Source organism: Charadrius vociferus, unplaced genomic scaffold (genome assembly GCF_000708025.1).
Source record: "Charadrius vociferus isolate BGI_N301 unplaced genomic scaffold, ASM70802v2 scaffold917, whole genome shotgun sequence".
Lineage (NCBI taxonomy): Eukaryota > Metazoa > Chordata > Aves > Charadriiformes > Charadriidae > Charadrius > Charadrius vociferus.
This window is the reverse complement of record NW_009649175.1, coordinates 986681-989431: the sequence shown is the minus strand read 5'-3', so window position 1 is coordinate 989431 and position 2751 is coordinate 986681.

Sequence of the window (2751 nt, the reverse complement as noted above, 5' to 3'; positions counted from 1 at the left end):
CTGTTTCTGGTTCTTTACAAGCTCAAGGGCGAGAAACAATCGCAACACAGGTCAGAATTACGGTAAAAATTTTATTAGCGTAACTGCAAGAATTTTAAATGGGAAAAAAAAAAAAAAAGAAAGCGGAGTTAGAAGTTTACAAGGGAGAAAAAATATCAAATAATTGTCGACCCAGCGGAGCGTCCCCCAGCCCAGCCCCCACCGTCCCCAGGGGCAGCGCTGGGCCCGGGGGGGGCTGCACACAGAGCTGAGGCCTTTAGAGACAAAACCTGCCCAGGATGAGCCTCCCCAGGCACCCACTCTCTCCTGGGGACATGCCATGGTGCCAGTCCGGTCCCTCCTCCAGCACCATGCCAGCCCCCGCCCCCGGCTCTCCCACACGCCACCCTCCCAGGTCGCTCATGCAGCTACCCTAAAACCGCATCTGAAACCAAACAACAGGCATTTTGGACATCCACAGTGGCAGCAGGCACCAAAAGTCATTATTTGGCAGAGTAGCATCTGTGTAGCATCCCAGCACATCACAAACCAGATAAATCCAGGACACGCTCCACATCTTGCTCGGGAAGTAAGCGTGTAACGATCTCCATTAAGCACTAATGGCAGACGAGCCTCCCCTTTGGCGCTGTGCGCCACCAGCACCGCTCTGCAGCACCCTGAGCCCAGGGCTCTCCACGCGTGCCAGAAGCGTCACTTAGGCAAGCCTCAACCAGCAGTGAGGTAGGTTAAAGACTCCCTGGAGAGGGAAACTGAGGCACATGATGACAGTTTGCAGGTGTCAGACAACAAGCGGTAGTGCCAGAAGCATCTTCTCACCTCCCTCCGGCAATCCCGACACTACAGCTTTTCCTCCTCTTAGCAGGGCCAAAAGAAGTTGATCTCTTCAGCAAGATAAACACACGCAACTTACAAGTCTCCATTTTAAGTCAAACTGATTTCAAAGATGAAAAGACAACTGCGTAAGGTTTCTTGCCCCGCAAACTCTCCAGAAGCTGCGCTCAGCCCAGCCGACACAGCTTTAGCTCTAGTGCTTCCACAGCTCCCTTCGGTCTCACAACCACACACCGAGGTTCATTTGTATGGGAAACCAGTGAAAAACAGTTTCAGTGATCCAAGCAGGGCAGCGAAGCACCGCAGCAAGGTTAGGTGGGACAGCAACCAGTGGATTCCAGCCTAAGGTCAGGCTGGTTTCTGACACAGTTGCCCCCAGACCCTCAATGCACCTGCCAGGCTGAAAAACACAACCAGATGTCGATGGCCATATTGGAGAGGTTAATTCCAAACACCGCTCCCTGGGCTGCTTCGGCTGTTACCACAGAATGCCATCGGGTATTTCAACATAACATTCCACCTTCCATAGCACCCTCCAGCCAGAGACCTAAAAGTGCTTTAGCAAACGTGAACTAAACCTCACAATAACCTCACAAATCCAGGCTAAACTGCCCCCATTTTACAGATGGGGAAACTGAGGCACGGTAAGGTTTAGTGACTGGCCCAAAGTTACACAGCTAGTCAGGAACAGAGTCTGTCTCTCCAAATTTTTTCTCTGTAGTCACAAGACCTTTCTTCCACAGGAGAAAATGAACCCCTTCCCCAATTAGCCTTGCTCTGGTTTCAGGTGGCTGAAGAGTTAAAAACAAGGGCAAAGGGTCTTCCCCCCTGCAGCATCATATTAAGACTCACTATAACATCCTGGAAGCTGGGCTTTGGGAGAATGGCAGGTGATTCAAATACAGCAGTTTACAGGTTACAATAAAAACCAAAAACCACACTTTTAGGTTACCCAGAGGAGGGGGAAAAAAAGGCAAAAAAAAAAAAAAAAAGAAAGCTATTCACAGTTCACCTGCCTGTGTTAGGAGAAAAAAAAATACACGTCACATTCCCTTCCCCAGAGATTCCAGCCCCTCCCAACCCACAATAAAAAGAAAATATTCAATGTTAGTTAGGCTTAACAAAGCATTGAGGTTACAGATGCAGTAAACCAGCACAACTGGCATACTGCCTAGAACAGCACAGCTTGATATAAAAGTTGTTTCTTAAAATCACTTCAAAACCAATTTCTGTATAAGAGGATTAAAAGTAAATCAGATATGAATTCAAAATCAGTGTAGAAATCTACAGTTCTTATCAAAGACAGGACACAGTATCTACTTGATAGTAAAACTCCAAGTGTGTCACACACACCTGACCCAAGGGACTTGTTATACCAGTAACAGTCAATATAAAAGGTTATTGCTCTAGCATCTCTCAGTAGAACGTGTTTAAGGAGCACAGAAAAGGGAAATACCAGGGGACTGACAGGTCTCATTAGCAAAGAGAGGAAGAAGAAAAGATATAAATTTTGGATCTTTTTTTTGTTTTTTCCTGGCTTCTCAAACCCCTCCACTTCTCCTCGCTCTTCTGACAGTTTCAAGCCCTGACAGATGGGAGAGTTTCAGGCCAGATAGACACACACACCTCACACTCGCTCATCGCAGGGATGGATGAAAAAGGCTGTGCTCTAACCTCTCTGCATCTGCTTTTAAAGAAGGGATGATGCCTCTCTTCCTTTCTCCCGGGAGCAGCAGCCAAGGTGGGCAGATGCCCCGAGCAGGCCTGGGTGCTGACAGAGGTGCCTGGCCTGGGATGCCACCCGCAGGAGCGCACATTAGTGCTTACTCCACTTTCTGCTCCAGTGTGTTGAGAAAAGGCAGGGAATAATAAACTATGGGGAGAAAAAAAAAAAAAAAAAAAAAAAAAAAAACCCCCCCC